General features: G+C 42.0%; 1 pseudogene; it reads right to left on the bottom strand.

Annotated features, from left to right (window-relative positions):
• Positions 1 to 16,073, bottom strand: part of LOC115149634 (leucine-rich repeat-containing protein 75A-like) — a 30,205-nt pseudogene extending 14,132 nt beyond the window's left edge.
• Between the last annotated feature and the right edge of the window lie 484 nt (positions 16,074 to 16,557).

The raw sequence follows: 16,557 nt of genomic DNA, 5'->3' as shown, positions 1-16,557 counted from the left end.
GAGCTCCCCATTGGTAGAAAGGATCAATTGAGGCCATGCCTATAACCAGACTAATGAGACAGTCAGTCAAACGTGTGTGTATGTGTACCTGCATGAGTGAGTGCATGCATGTGTGTGAATGAGTGCAGGTGTTCTGTCGTAGGGGCAGTGGCCTCACCTGGGCTGAGGCTTGCTCTTCAGGAGCCTCTGCCTGCGCCACTGGGAGTGAGGGCTCAAGTGTTACATCAACTGATGACACACCTTCTCCATAGCATCCAGGGAATCCCGTTCCTGAGAAGGAAAAGAAAGAAAGAGGTAGAGAGAGAACATTTAGAAGTGTGTCGGAGCATGTGATGGAAAATGTTATTGTGTGAAGAGACTTTTGTCTTTTATGTCATAAATAATACTTGGTTCCTGTCTGTGCTTGGTAAAGATATAAGGGAGGGACGACGACATGACCCCCTCCTTAGGACCATTTGGCAGAATGCCCAGATGATGTTTTATATGTTAAAATAGGAGACGGTGCCAGACACATGCAGGAACCAACTTATGAACCATGCAAATATGACTGGTCTGTTTAAGCAGTATACTGTATAAGAGAACAAAACGGGACTCCCCCGACAGAGCTCACTTCAGAGCGGTACTTTATGTATCTGTTTGACTGTGACCTCTCCAGCTTGCTGTTAATAAACATTGATTCATCTAAGATTGACTACAGGTGTCCCTAGAGGTAACTTCCACAACCAGTGAATGAGAGTGAGTGATGTTATTGGACCTTCCTTTTCATAACAGCCTTGACTTGTAGCCCAGCAGGGTCTCTTTCCATGCCTGCTGCCAGAGCATATATTGACTTGGCCAGTATTGATCCCTGAAGCACCCCTCTGTCTTGACTGGTTCTGAAGAGGATTTACACACAGCCCAGCTAGCACATTTGGTTCCTTGGAAGTTCTGGGAACTTAACTTTTTGGTTACCGATTGGTTCGGAGTACAAAGCCATACGTTTCCTGACTGGTAAAACAATGTTTTTTATTAAACATTCTGAGAAAAGTAAAAATTTTACGTATTCTGGGAACATTCCTTTTTAGGTTGCAGGGAAGTACTGTGAACATTTTACTCTGGCTTAATTAACATTCTGAGAACAGAAATGATAGGTTATTTTGAAGTTTTTGAATAACATTCTTATTCAAACTGAACGTTTCAATAAGACTTAATAACAGTGCTAGCTTAGGTTTACTGTTTTGAAATCCAGGCACAGATAGGACACCTGGAAATTAATTTGCTTAGGCATTAATCATGCAACCACAATTTATTTTTTATTGTGGCATGGCGTCAGTGATATTAGAACTTATGATCTTCTGTTCTCTATCCATGGAATTAGTCCACTGTGCCTCCGGGATGGAGCTAGCATACCATGTTTTTTTAAACTCAAACAAAGCTGTTCATTTTTGTCTATTCAAACCGATCCCATTACAAAGGAAACAAATCACTCGTTAAGATTAGTGGGCGCTGCCAACACACCTAACAACGCCGAGAACGTAATGTACAGTGCCTTCAGAAAGTATTCACAACCCTTGACTTTTTCCACATTTTGTTGTGTTACAGCCTGAAGTCAAAATTGATTACATTTAGATTTACATTTACATTACATTTAAGTCATTTAGCAGACGCTCTTATCCAGAGCGACTTACAAATTTGTCACCAGCCTACACACAATACCACATCATGTGAAAGTGGAACGATCAAACCCTTTGTTATGGCAAGCCTACATATGTTCAGGAGTAAACATATGCTTAACAAGTCACAAGTTGCATGAACTCACTGTGTGCAATAATTATTTTTGAATGACTACCTCATCTCTGTACCCCACACCTACAATGATCTATCTGTAAGGTTCCAAAGTCCAGCAGTGAATTTTTAACACAGATTCAACTACAAAGACGAAGGAAGGAAACTGCTCAGGGATTTCAGCATGAGGCCGATGGGGACTTTAAAATAGTTAGAGTTAAATGGCTGTGATAGGAAAAAACTGAGGATGGATCAACAACATTGCAGTTACTCCACAATACTAACCTAATTGACAGAGTGAAAAGGAAGCTTGTGCAGAAAACAAATATTCCCAAATATGCATCTTGTTTGCAACAAGGCACTTAAATAATACTGTGTCATGTCTTTGGCATCATTAAAACTGAAGACATATTTATCAAATAACTATTATTACACGATTAAACTGATTAATCGTGTAACTGTAATTAACTAGGAAGTCGAGGCACCAAGGAAACGCCGCTATTTGGATATAACTATGGATTATTTGGGACCAAACCAAAATTTGTTATTGAAATAGAAGTCCTGGGAGTGCATTCTGACGAAGAACAGCAAAGGTAATAACATTTTTCTTATAGTAAATCTGACTTTGGTGAGTGCTAAACTTGCTGGGTGTCTAAATAGCTAGCCGTGATGGCTGGGCTATCTACTGAGAATATTGCAAAATGTGCTTTCACCGAAAAGCTATTTTAAAATCGGACATAGAGAGTGCATAGAGGAGTTCTGTATCTATAATTCTTAAAATAATTGTTATGTTTTTTGTGAACGTTTATCGTGAGTAATTTAGTAAATTCACCGGAAGTTTGCGGGGGGTATGCTAGTTCTGAACGTCACATGCTAATGTAAAAAGCTGGTTTTTGATATAAATATGAACTTGATTGAACAAAACATGCATGTATTGTATAACATAATGTCCTAGGCGCGTCATCTGATGAAGATCATCAAAGGTTAGTGCTGCATTTAGCTGTGGTTTGGGTTTATGTGACATTATATGCTAGCTTGAAAAATGGGTGTCTGATTATTTCTGGCTGGATACTCTGCTGACATAATCTAATATTTTGCTTTCGTTGTAAAGCCTTTTTGAAATCGGACAGTGTGGTTAGATTAACGAGAGTCTCGTCTTTAAAATGGTGTAAAATAGTAATATGTTTGAGAAATTGAAGTAATAGCATTTCTAAGGTATTTGAATAACGCGCCACATGATTCCACTGGCTGTTACGTAGGTGGGACGATTTCGGCCCACATATCCTAGAGAGGTTAATAAAGACTTGTTCTTATTCTGTCGGTATCGATCGTCTAAGAGTTTAACCACGTGGTATGGTTAAAAGTTCAGCAAGAGGTAAGCTGGTCTCCAACCTTTAGCCATCTCATAATTGAGGTAAGCTCGGTCTGGTGATAACCAACGTGGGGGTTTTCTTTCTTCGGGACATAGAAAAAGGCTGTCTCATGACGCCAGGTCCTGTCTGTGTCCCTGGGGGTGTGCCAAGGACTTAGTTAAGACTCCAAAGGGAATTGGAGTTTCCTTCATTAAACAGTCCAAAATCACATTACACAATTTCACAAACAGTTCCATCCTTATTCATTCATTTTATACAACCATTTAGATGTAAGTCTCATAGCTGAGGCTATTGTAGAAACATGATTATGATAATGTGGCGGTATTGTCTCATGAGTTTCACAAAATTGTACCAAACGGACCAGTTTATAGCTGGATTCTTCACCGATCTTTTATACCTTCTCCAGAACCTGAATATCATTCGGTTCTCCAGTTCTGTGAGGAAGAACTCCTTTGTTCTCTCTATACTGGGGCCATGAGGTCTCCTCATAGGAATTTACGACCTGGTGTCAGAAGTATAGAGGTCGGGGGATGGTGCTCGCAGTGTCCAAAGAGGGCAACGTCATGACAACTGGAAAAAATCTGGCAAAGCAATTAACATTTTGTCCTAAATAAAGTGTTATGGTCGGGGAAAATCCAATAAAACACATTACTGGTAACGAGTGCGCTGAGAGTCGGGAAGCACGTACAGGGAGTGAGTGTTTTAAAAAAATAAACTAAACAAACAACGCACCAACATAAAACAGAGTCAATAACACCTGAGAAAAGAACCAAGGGGAGTGACAGATATAGGGAAGATAATCAAGGAGATGGAGTCCAGGTGAGTGTTATGAGGTGCTGGTGCGCTTGACAATGGTGTCAGCTGTGCGGGATAATCAGCAGCCTGATGACCGAGAGGCTGAAGAGGGAGTATACGTGACAGTACCCCTCCCGACGTGCGGCTCCAGCCGCAGGATGCTGACAAAGGGGACGAACCCAGGGATCAGGAGCGGACCGGTCACCCCTGCTGAAGCACGGGAACCTGAGGGAAGTGATGGAGTCCAGGTGAGTCTGATGATGTGCGTAACGATGGTGACAGGTGTGCACCATAACGAGCAGCCTGGTGACCTAGAGGCCCGGAGAGGGAGCACACGTGACATTACTGAGTACCACACTCCATATTTTCAAGCATATTGTAGCTGCATCATGTTATGGCTATGCTTGTAATTGTTAAGGACTGGGGAGTTTTTCAGGATAAAAAAAAAGAAACAGAATGGAGCTAAGCACAGGCAAAATCCTAGAGGAAAATCTGGTTGTCTGCTTTCCAACAGACACTGGAGCAGGATAATAACCTAAAACACAAGGCCAAATCTACACTGGAGTTGCTTACCAAGAAGACAGTGAATGTTCCTGAAGGGCAGAGTTACAGTTTTGACTTAAATCTACTTGAAAATCTACAGCAAGACCTGAAAATTGTTGTCTAGCAATAATCACAACCAATTTGACAGAGCTTGAAAAATACTGACTCAGGTGTGTGAAAACATGTTTTCAATTTGTCATTGTAGGGTATTGCGTGTAGAAGGGTGAGAAAACCCCCCCAATTAAATCAATTTTGAATTCAGGCTGTAACGCAAAATGTGGAATGTGGAATAAGTCAAGGGGTATGAATACTTCCTGAGGGCACTGTATATGTTTTTAAATAACATTCTCAGGATGTTCTTTGAACGTTACTAATGTTTTCTTGTGGTTTTTATGGAAAGTTTTCTGAATTAATATCTTGATTTTACATTTTAGTCATTTAGCAGATGCTCTTATCCAGAGCGACTTACAGTAGTGAACGCATACATTTCATACATTTTTTTTTTTTTTTTTCCTGTGCTGATTCTGTTAAGCTGCCATCCTGAAGACAAGCAGCTACACACATAGTAATTTATACAGTAGGTCTGTGTGTGGTTCATTATCTCCAGCATCAACAACACCCTTGCTACTCCAGTTAAAGCGCTAGGGTGAATGACTCATCTCACTCAGATGGGGGTTAGCTCTCTCAGTCTGTGCGTATATGCATGTATGTGTGTCAGAGAAAGAGTGAGAGAGAAGGGGGAGGGGGCAGGTGCAAAGACAGAGATTATGAATGTGTTTGGGTGTGCGCACGCGCCTGTATGTGTGCACATCAGCGCGACAGAGGTTAGCTGCGAGGCCCCATCTCTGTAGCATCATCAAACCCACCCCCTCTCTCCCTGCTCCATTCAAGTGGTGATTATCAAAACAAACCAATGAAAGCAAAGCCACAGTGGTAAAATGAATGGGTACAGTGACAACACAAAGACATGAGTTACATTGTCTGTCAACAACTGCAATGGAAGGTACCACACAAATATACAAAAGGCAATGAATGATGACTACTTTGATAAACAAAATAAATGTTGTCAAACAATGCTATTTCTGTCATAAGAAAGCAATTTCATACCCTTCCTATGTGTTTGTGTGAGTGCATATGAAAGAGAGTGAGTGAGAACGAGAGAGTTCCTCAGGCAGTCACTCTCTATATATAGTTCAGTCTCTGCGAGTGTGTATGTCTGACCCCAACCCTCTATGGCTTGTCATCTTGGACTATTCAACTGGAGACTGGAGGACATTTTCTAAATAGCTCCTGGTGACCACTCTTAGAACACACATTCTCAGCAATTATTGTGAAGTAACAAATAAAGGACAAACATCTATGGTCAATTTCTCTCGTCTCGCCTTTGTCATGTATCGTTTCTGCCAGTGAGGGAGTGGGCGGGCGGGCGAGTGAGTCACTGAGCCCACAAGCATCGCGGTGAGCACATTTCAATCTCTGCCCCAGCCATGGCCACTCCAAAATTAATACATTGGAGATGGGAACTTCCCCTATGCTTGTATCCAGACACACACGCACTAAACACACAATCACACACGCGCATGCAACACATGAATGCACAATCACACACACTATTTAATTAATGCTATTCAAACACTCATCCAAATGTAATTACGCTGACAGACTTTAGCAAACGTAAGTTACACACCAATGCTGAAGAGAAAAGTATGTGTGAGGGAGTGAGTGAATAAGTGAGTGAGAGAAATTGTGTCTGTGGGAGAGAGACCGAGAGAAAAAGAGAGAGAGAGTGTGTGTGTGTGTCAGAGATTGTGTCCATGAGAGAGATGGCCCCACCATCTTGGGGCAGGTCACACATCTGGCCAGGCTGATGAGGTCGTGGGTGATAGTATCCACCAGGTTCCTGAAGCTGGCGTGGCAGAGATGTGGACTCCATGCCTAGATCCTACAGCCAGGGGGAAAGGGATTGACTGATTACATTGAATTCACTTGGGGGCGAATCCTAACTCCACTTAAGTTTTCACTTGGTCATACATTGGTGTCAATGGTGTGGTATGGTGATCATGCAGCACACACAGACAACATTGTTCAGTGACGTCACCCACCAACACATCAACTGTCGCTCACGGAGTGACAAGGCAGCTTCTTGCTCTGTCAGTAGCACAGTTGACTTTAGTGATGCTGTAATTTGGTGTATGCTTATATTTGTCCTATTTCACACATGTATTGGAAATGTGTTTTTTGCACACCACTCTCCCTAAAACAACCATCATCAACAGCAACCCTGGAGCAATTAGTTAAGTGCCTCGCTCAAGGGCACAACAGATTTTTCACCTTGTCGGCTCGGAGATTCGAACTAGTGACCTTTTGGTTACTGGCCCAACACACTAACCACTAGGCTACCTGCTGCCGTACTGGACAGGGTTTTAAGTTTGCTTCTTACCATGTCCAGAAGACAGGGACGCAACTCACTCTGTTCCATAAGCTTCTACTCTGTACGACACTACTTAAAGTTGCAGGTTCAATACCCAAAAGACAAGGCTAGTCAAGGACTAAAAAAAATGTGCCTAATGCAGATTATCCATCAAAAGTGTTTCTTATTCCACGACTATGCTTAATCTGTGTCCGGGAAACTGTCCCTCGATGTAGCCTACTGATTTACCTTCCCTGGACGAGAACATCAATGCAAAATGACTGTCCAGCTCCAATAAATGCACAGTCCCAAACGGTACCCTATATAGTACACTACTTTAGAGCACTACCTTATGGGCCCAGGTCAAAAGTAGTACAACATAGAGAATAAGGTGCCATTTGGAACACAGGCAGTGATTAGCACAGGGATGTCAGGGGGGACAAATAGCATTCACATCATAACGGAATCTCCAGTTGAAAGAGAACAACGCCTCTGTTCTGCTCTACAACTGGCCCGCGCTAGCCTGCTAACATTAGCATGAAAACACACCGGACATCATGGGACAACAAAGCAAAAGGAAAACATGATGCAGTGGATACTGGGCAGAGTAAGACATGGACCTACTTTTAAAACCTGGGTCATATTCACTAGGAACGAAATGGAAGCAAATGGGCTAGAATGGGGAGGGTGTACCTGAACATAATAAACACTTGTTTTCCATTGTAAAACGTTTTGCTACAGTGTGCACTAAAGAATATAACCCAGGAACGGTACAGGTGTGTGCAAATAGAGTAGTATATTTCTGTAACAACCAAGGAGAACATTATATACATATTGGCATACAGAACTACACACACTCTTTGCATATTATTGTATGAAACAATAATTACACCACTGGATATGTAGGCTTACTTGAGAGACCCACATATAGGGAGTTAACATTGTAAATTAGCTAAACAGGACACATGAAATACGTTTGCTAACTCATAATACTCTAGGGGCCTATTGAACTGCAGATATTAAGAGGAAAGGGAAATCCATGGTAAATCGATGGGATTAAGATCAGGGTCATATTCATTAGTGCAAAACACAGCAGAACATTTTGCAATGGAAAACAAAAACATTGTGTGTGAGAATAGGGCCTACCAACGTCATCATCGTTTGTAAGAGGTGGACATGCACACACAAGCCCTCACATACCCCCAACACAACTCACCAGTCGGAGTGTCTTCAGCAGCTCGGTTGCGTCCTCTTGTCTCCCGTCATCATCAACACCCCCTGGATCATACTGACGCGTCTAAGGTAGGGTGGAGGAGCCCCGCCGCGTCCCAGACGATCACCCGACGACCGCCGCCTGTACGCGCTCTGCGTCCGTCTCCAAGCAGTGAGCATGACCCGCCGGAGTCCGACGCGGCTCCCTTCGTCTGTTTAGTTCCCAAATCGTGAATGACGTCTATCAATCTGTAAAACTTGCTACTCACTCAACCTCCCGCAGCACGAGGGACGACAAAGCGACGGAGCAACGCATCATTAGATAAACTAAAAACAGCACATTTGGTGAAGACCCATGCATGCACAAAAAAGTTTGCGCTGCGCAAATACAATAGACCTATTGCTCAAGATGGAAAGAAATAAAGATACCTAATGCAAGTATCCAGTCCATAGGCTAGTCTACTGTATACAAATAACCAGGCAGACGTAGCTCCACACATCGCAGTGAGGCATAAAATATAGGCTACAAGTCACTTGACCCGCAAAATAAAGGATGTCCTTGATTTCCTCGAGCGGTCTCAGATTCAAGCGCATGCAGATAATCCATAGAACAGAAAATATTCTAGCCAGACCTGATGTAAATCGAAATGGTGATTGAAGCGCATATGCAAAACCAAACTGAATTCATCTCATTCAGACAGGTTGAGGGAGAAAATTAGAGAGATGGGGGTGGGGATCTAAAGATTATCAAACTGCAGCCTTCAAGCCTTGACAATTACATTTAGTCTGTCGGCCTACCCATTCATATTGTTCAAACCGTGGTTTATCTATTTTATTTGCTGTGGATAACTGCTCGCTTGTTGGTTTTGGGAATTGTTATAATTCTAATGGCCAATTACTGCACGGACATACAGGTGTGTCTAAATATCAGAGTTGAGTTCGGTATAGGAAGAAGTGGGTCAGTTTACAATAATTTCCATTTTAAAGTGTAACTATTTTCAGCCTGTCCTCCGTTTGTAAGAGGTGGACAGTAAGAGAGTAACAGGGTGGACAGTAACAGGGTTGACATTTTCATGCTTGAATCAGCCAGAACTTTCTATGTGACTGTAGACACATTGGGTAATCCTGAAATGGAGCAGTCCCACAGGCAGTCCTGCCGGGAGGCATAACATTTGACTGCGACATTGACCTCCACCAAGCAAAGACATTTATTAGTAAAAAATGATTAACCTGCCAAAAATAACGTGAGGGTGTATGGACCGACGCTGGAGAAGAGAAGCAGGTACGGGGAGTTGACCATTTAATGTGGGACAGACATTGAACATCGTCAGAATCCATTAACAAAATCACAAACACTAATCCTGAAGCGGGGAACAGAGCTCGGGAACAGACAGATATAGGGGAGGAAATGACCCAGGTGAGACCAATAATTGCTGATGCGTGTGAAGGGGGAAGGCAGGTGAGCGCAATGATGGTGGCAGGAGCGCGTAATGCTGGGGAGCGTGGCGCCTCCGAGCGCCAGGGAGGGTAGCGGGAGCCAGCGTAAAAGAGGGTTTAATTGTGTAACAATGCACAGGCCATGTTATGATGTCTCAAGAAAATGTTTTGAAGTATGAAATTACCAATTAAAAGTAAACCTGTGACAACTTGATTAAGCTTTTGAATATGTAAAACTGCATAATCACACTTTAAAGTGCAGAAACAATACATGAATCGATTCACACACATGGACACACCCCGTCATCCATTCACACACACACACACCGGGAAGTCATCAGGAACAGAAACCGTGCGCTATAATGTCCTCTGACAGCTGACACACAGGCTACACTCGTACAATGCTGTAACTTTCAACATTCGTTAGCAGTTGTGTGAATAGGACGCTCTGGCAGGAACATCATATTTGTCGTCCATGTCATAAGTCTACTATCACGGAACACTGGCTTCATGCCTACTTTATAACTTTCCCAAACGTTAACTGGCCAATGAGAACCACACATTAATAACATGCAAAGCATACATGGGAAACAGCCAATCACTACAGCAGTGGCGACCCGTCATTCAGGGCAGGTGGGGCAGCGCAATTATGAAGAGAATGTATAGATAAAATGTATCGGTACTCATTGGACATAAACATTACACAGTTGGAAGTTGGAAAATCGCAAATTCAACAATGAGTGGTTTGGAAGGAATCAGTGGCTAACTGCAAGCATTGCAAAGCAATCACTAGCCTGCTATTCAGTGGAGTGGGTGTGTGGTCCAAGTCTGGGTTTAAGGGTCTCTTTTCCAAGCTTAAAAGGATAAACATTCAACATTGGCCATGCTTTCAATAATGCATTACTTCTGCTTCCTTCAAAACAACTGGAAACTCGGAACTGGGAAATCTCAGACTTCAGTGAGTTCAAGACAACTGGGAACTCTGAAAAAAAACTAGCTCTGACTGGGAAAATACATTTTGTATGGTCATCCAACTCGGAACTCCAAGTAGGGAACTCGGGCCTCTTTCTAGAGCTCTGACCTGAAGATCACTGATGTCATGATTCAACCTTGTTTTTTTCCCCGAGTTCCCAGTTGTCTTGACAGCACCATCTATCCAGAGAATGGCAGACTTTTATGACAAAGTTTGATGACAAAACTTGCCCACTGTAACGACTGTCGTAGAGAGGGGACCAAAGCGCAGCGTGTTGAGTGCTCATGATGAGCACTCAACACGTAGGGCCGTAGATCATCCCTACAGGCTCCGGGCCGTAGATCATCACTGGAGGCTTCTTTCGTGGAGCTGGAACAGGTCTCACCGGACTGGGGAGACGCACTGGAGACCGGGTGCACAGAACAGGCACAGGGTATACTGGGCTGTGGAGGCGTACTGGAGGGAGAGTCCGAGAGGCAGGCACATGCTCACCACAATAAGCACGGGGAGTTGGCTCAGGTCTCACCCCTGACCCTGCCAAACTACCCGTGTGCCCCCCCCAAAAAATGTTTTGGGGGCTGCCTCTCGTTCTTCCCCGGCAGGCTTCGATATCTGTCCAATACCTGGCCCCAAGTCCAGTTTATCCTTTCTCGCCACTCCTCTATAGACCAGGTATCCATCTCCTCTCGGGCATGCTGCTTTATCCAATTGTAGTGGGCAGTTCTGTAACGACTGTCGTAGAGATGGGACCAAAGCACAGCGTGTTGAGTGCTCATGATGAAATTTACTATAACTCAAAAACACTAATGACAAAATAACCAACAGAAAACGATCAGCTCACAGTTCTGTCAAGTACTGAAGACTAAACAGAATACAACTACCCACAAACACAGGTGGAAAAACCCCTACTTAAGTATGATCTCCAATTAGAGACAACGAGGACCAGCTGCCTCTAATTGGAGATCATCCCAAAAAACAACAACATAGAAATAGAAAACTAGAACTAAACATAGAAATAGAAAACATAGAAAAACACAAAACACCCCGTCACGCCCTAACCTACTCTACCATAGAAAATAACATCTTACTATGGTCAGGACGTGACACCCACGAAGGACCGCCCCGCCACCTTCCTGTTCAAGTGAGCACAGCACAACAAGGTGAGTTCAAAAATGTCTTGTATGCAGCTGCATAAATTATGTAATATGCCAGGGAGATATGTATACTGTAGCTAAGAAAGCAATAGTAAGTGTATGTTGTGTAGTAAGCTGTTAGTAGCCCATGTACCTCAACCTAATAATTTGGTCCCTTTTCCCCTCATAACTTAGCCTACTGTTCTGACTTGGTGGTGCACATTTAGCCTATAGCCTGTTTTAGAGAAATGTCAAATGTTGTAGGTAGGGGTAAAGTGACTATGCATAAATAATAAACAGAGAGTTGCAGCAGTGTAAAATCAAAGTGGGGGAAGGGGTAGAAGCTGTTAACTTTTTGCGGATTAGTGGGACGCTAGCGTTTCCCATTTCGACACCTTCCTGTGAAATAGCAGAGCGCCAAATTCAAGTTAAATTACTATAAATATTAAACTTTCATGAAATCACAAGTGCAATACATCAAAATAAAGCTTAATTTATTGTTAATCCAGCCGCCGTGTAAGATTTCAAAAAGGCTTTACGGCGAAAGCAAACCATGCGATTATCTGAGGACAGCGCCCAGCACACAAATGCATAACAAATAATTTTCATCCAAGGAGTTGCGACACAAAAGTCAGAAATAGCGAAATAATATAATCCTTACCTTTGAAGATCTTCTTCTGTTGGCACTCTAAAAGGTCCCAGTTACATTAAAAATGGTTCTTTTGTTCGATAAAGTCCTTTTTATATCCATAAAAACTCAGTTTAGCTGGCATGCTTTAATCAATAATCCACTTGGTTTCCCTCCTTCAAAATGCATACAAAATGAATCCCAAACGTTACCAATAAACGTATCCAAACAAGTCAATCAACGATTATAAACAAACCTTAGGTACCCTAATACGCAAATAAACTATAAAATTTAAGACAGCGGATCGTTATTGTCGTTACCGGAGGAAAAATACCAAAGAACGCACTATCATTTACGCGCTTAGAAACACTACAGCCAAAATGGGAGCCACCTAGAAAAACTACAATTTCTGGCTCATTTTTCCAAAAACCAGCCTGAAACTCTTTCTAAAGACTGTTGACATCTAGTGGAAGCCCTAGGAACTGCAATCGGGCACGATTTAGCCCTATTATAAAAGTGCCAGCCATTGAAATCAGTGGTTGGATGAATTTCTTTTTTTTTGGGATGGTTTGTCCTCGGTGTTTCGCCTGCCATTTCAGTTCTGTTATACTCACAGACATTATTTTAACAGTTTTAGAAACTTTAGTGTTTTCTATCCAAATCTACCAATTATATGCATATCCTAGCTTCTGGGCATACTGTCTGGCAACGTTCTTATTCCCTTGCTTGCTAGCTAGCCAACAATGGCTAACTTACAGTCACGTCAAACAGTGCAGATAGAATAACAACAGTAGCTGCCTTTGCATTTGTTTTAAGCTGTTTTCTAGTGACATTTATTTGGATACAGCCATAACAATGAGCTAATGAGGCACGATTTCGCCTGGCATAGAAAATGTGCTCTCTTGTCAGGACACTGTTGTTCAGAGGAGATAGCCAACAACACAGCTAACACAATCACTTCAAACTGAATCTGGAAAGACTGCAAACTAGCTGCACGTCGTTCCGTTTGACCTTTTTCAATTGACATTTCTTTGCATATATCCATAAAAATTATACCATGATTTCGACTGGCTGAGAAACACTGCCTGACTGTCTGTCTTGTCCCGAGTCCTGACACGTTCATTACTGTGGGACAGCTGGAGATCAAATTTGAATATTGAAACAATGTTGCAAACGTTGGAAAGACAGACAGCAAGGCTTACACAAATCTCCGCTGTTGAAAACTAAATGTTAGTCTAAAAGAAATGTGAGATAATGTCTAGATGCTTTTTATAGTGGAGATCAAGTTTATAACTTCCCTGCCTGGGCTGATAAGACAGTGGATTGCACAGTCAGATGGAACAGAGGAAATAGGCATTTTAACGTCATTGGTTTAGCCGATGGTAACAAGTGATTGTTAAATACACTTTAACTATTTGGTTTTAATATCACCACCTCTTGAAGAGCATAGTCAGAACTACAAATTCCCGATTTGTATCATCAGAGTTATACAGCAAGTAACTGCATGCTTTTCATAAGCAGTAATAGTATGTTGGCGCCGGGGTCAACACTAAACTGTGGTTCTGGTGTTATACTTTTGTATTTCATGTTATAGACAAGCTTCTCAGAAACACAGAACACTTTATTTCATGAGGATATGATTGACCATTGCCATCTTGATTGACCATCTTATTTTCAAGTGATCAAGTCGCGGACTGGTCAATCTTAATCCCTTGTCAATAATGGTTCCAAATCAACTGTCTGGATTCTTAATTTCAACATGTTTTGTCCAAAGATAGGGTGGTCATACAAAGTTCAGGGCTGTTGTAAAATAGAGTTGATTCAAATAAAAGTCAAATGTATGAAAATAAACCTCAATATTATGCAAATGTCACGACGCAACATACAGCACTCATTATGAAAGTCATTGTGTTACCGTACAGCGTCTTTCCACCAGGGGTAGAGTTTCTCGCGCAGATTAAAAACATGCTTAACCATATACACTTGTAAGACATTTTTGTTTAAATGAGCATTAGTATTAATACTATCATGGCCAATATTAAACACATTTTTCATGATTAGGGTGCTAATAGCAATGTGGTTATCAATAACACAAACACTGAATCAATCAATAATGAATTGCATAAGACAGTGATTTGTGCAGAATATTAAAAAGAATACCACTGCGTCAACCTTTAATCTGCATTTATACAAGTAAACCCTTCACCTTCTGATAAAGAGCATTAGTTTTTTTGTTCTCACGTTTGCTGTGTTCACGTTTTTAAATACCTTTGCTGTGCCAACCTGTTCACGAGTGCTGTGTTCAATAATTGAAGTGTTAAATCTTGTGTGCAATAACACATTTCCTAAACTCTCACGTGCTATCTATTAAACTTGTTTGCAAATGACATGCTCTAACCCAAATTGAAACATGACATTCCTGCGTGCCTCTCTTTCTGCTCTTGATTGTTTAAAGGTGTAGAAAATTATCGTGACTCCCTTAAAGACCAAAGTGCACAGCCAGTTCGGTGACCTTTTACAGCATATCACCATACTGCAATAGTTATTAACTATGTGGAATGTTTTTGGACCATTGGCTTCCCGGTAAACAGGTACTAACAGGAGGTATGAGCCACCTCCTTCAGGCTCCTCCCAGCCTTCACCTCCTCGTTAGCAGCCTGTAGCTGTTCAGGGGTATAACGGCGCCATTTTTTTGTGTTCATGCAACATCATTTATTAAGATAATTCCAAGGCAATGGACTCAAAAAAGTAGATATCATTTCCATGTAATTCAACATAACGTTATTGTATATGTCATGGAAAGAGCAAGTGTTCATAACGTTTTGTACATTCAGTGTACAGTATATGATGGACTGAGAGGACAGAGGTGAGTTATTATATACATTTTTAATATTAATATTGTTGCTTTATACAGTAATTTACTAACGTTAAGTAGTTTATACAATGATTTGTCTCGTGCCGATGGAAGTTATAATATTAACCCTAATCATTCTCATGTTTTGTTCATTAACATTATATAAAGTAACATTATGTTCCTTCTTCTCTCTCTTTGAACAGAATCACAATCCATCCCCTCTCAAAATAAAGTTCCCTACTTTGTGTAACTCATATATTTAACGGTATTTATTTATTTATAAAGACATTATCAATGGTGAGTGTAAAGTTAATTACTTGTCAGTTCATCAGTAGTTAATTCCATCAATAGTACATTTTTTGCAACATCACTGTGAGCCATCATGACTCTTAAAAGCCGTGACAGCCACAGTTTACTTGTGTATCTAACGTTAGTGCCGCCCTAAAACCCCCCACCATGATCATTACACAGGTGCACCTTGTGCCGTGGACAATAAAATGCCACTAGAATGTGCAGTTTTGCCAGACAACACAATGCCACAGATGTCTCAAGTTGGGGGAGCATGTAACTGGCATGCTGACTGTAGAAATGTCCACCAGAGCTGTTGCCAGAGAATTGAATGTTCATTTCTCTACCATAAGCCGTGTCCAATGCCATTTTACAGAATTTGGCAGTACATTCAACTGGCCTTACAACCTCAGACCATGTGTAAACACGCCAGCCCAGGATCTCCACCTACGGCTTCTTCACCTGCGAGATCGTCTGAGACCAGCCACCCAGACAGCTGATGAAACTGTGGGTTTACACAATTTAGCATTTCTGCACAAACTTTTGGAAACCATCTCAGGGAAGCTCATCTGGGTGCTCGTCTTCCTCATCAGGGTCTCGACCTGACTGCAGTTCGTCGTCGTAACAGTCTTCAGTGGGAAAATGCTCACCTTCGATGGCCATTGTCACATGGGAGAAATGTGCTCTTCACGGATGAATCACAGTTTCAACTGTGCGGGGCAGATGGCAGATGGCAGACAGCGTGTAAAGCATTGCGTGGGCAAGCGGTTTGCTGATATCAATGTTGTGAACAGAGTGCCGTGGTGGAGGGGTTATCATATGGGCAGGAATAAGCTACGGACAACGAACACAATTGCATTTTATTGATGGCAATCTGAATGCACAGAGATAACATCACGAGATCCTAAAGCCATTCATCCGCTGCCATCATCTCATGTTTCAGCACGATAATGCACTGCCCCATGTCGCAAGCATCTGTACACAATTCCTTGAAGCTGAAAATGTCCCAGTTCTTTCATGGCCTGCATACTCACCAGACATGTTACCCACTGAGCATGTTTGGGATGCTCTGGATCGACGTGTGTGACAGCATGTTCCAGTTCCCGTCAATATCATGCAACTTCGCACAGCCATTGAAGAGTGGGAC

The sequence above is a fragment of the Salmo trutta genome, chromosome 15, assembly GCF_901001165.1.
Source record: "Salmo trutta chromosome 15, fSalTru1.1, whole genome shotgun sequence".
Classification (NCBI taxonomy): Eukaryota; Metazoa; Chordata; class Actinopteri; order Salmoniformes; family Salmonidae; genus Salmo; species Salmo trutta.
Note: the sequence above shows the minus strand (reverse complement) of the source record. Positions and strands in the feature narration are given on the sequence as shown.